The sequence below is a fragment of the Aplysia californica genome, unplaced genomic scaffold (assembly GCF_000002075.1).
Source record: "Aplysia californica isolate F4 #8 unplaced genomic scaffold, AplCal3.0 scaffold00190, whole genome shotgun sequence".
Taxonomy (NCBI): Eukaryota; Metazoa; Mollusca; class Gastropoda; order Aplysiida; family Aplysiidae; genus Aplysia; species Aplysia californica.
The window spans coordinates 677,650-678,678 of record NW_004797460.1 but is presented as its reverse complement, the minus strand read 5'-3'; positions in this window follow the sequence as shown (position 1 = coordinate 678,678).

Here is a 1,029-nt window from a genome sequence, read left to right as displayed (position 1 = left end):
CTTTTTCTTCAGGCTCTGTTTAACACAGTTGCCGATTTTTCAAGAAACATATTGTTTTCTATCAAGTGATAGAGAAATATACACTTTTATGATTACTACTGGAAGTGTCTGGTTCCTTTTATTACTTTCTGTTTGTTTATTTGTCTATTTGTTATTCTTGGTCGAAACAGGAGAGAAAGTCGTGGACCCTACATTGTAGGGATGCATTTTTTTGGTTTGAAAAGTCTCAACGCTAAGGTGGAGATCGAAGGCTGGAGAAAAGTTGTAAAAAGAGTTTTAAAGATGTTTGTGAAGGGTTGGAATATTGTCGGTGTGATAAATTACCCTTCTAACATCTCAAAACTAAGTAAGAAAAAGCAATAGCTGGTCTGGAAGCAACTTATTAGCAAATTGCAAGTTTCTGAAATGTTAACCAAAGACGAACCGGCGTCTGTGGTGTAGTTAAAGGCTCTTCGCCGTAGCATGCAAAAGACATCAGTTCCATTCCCATGTGGGAAGAATTTTTATCGAGTGTGTTCGTCTTTTTTCTGGGATATTGCATCATTCTCAGCCCTGGTTGGCCCTTAAGGCAGCATCCCAGATGATCTAAATTGTATCAACGGGGGAGTAAAAAAAAAATTACATCGGGAAAAGAAAATACCCATCAAAGTCACGTGGATAATGAATGGGAGAAATATCGTTTTAAGTTGTTGCATCATTTCAAAATAGTAGAACCGTGCATGTCTTTAACTGTTTATCGCCGCAAGACCGGTGCTCCCTTTTGGTGCGAAGTCTGAAATAAATTGATATAGTATAGGTCGCTAAATCAGTCTTTAAATCTAAAACAAAGTAACCTGTTTTAATAGTTTTTCATCTATATTGAATGAACTCCCGGTAAAAGATCTCGTTTCGGCGATTGCTGAAAAGTAATTTATTTTGACGTCGTAAAGGAACATGCCTGGGAGCGGGCTTGCGGAGATAATAATAATAATAATATATAACATTTATAGAGCGCATTTCCAAAAAAAGTAGCTCAATGCGCTTTACATG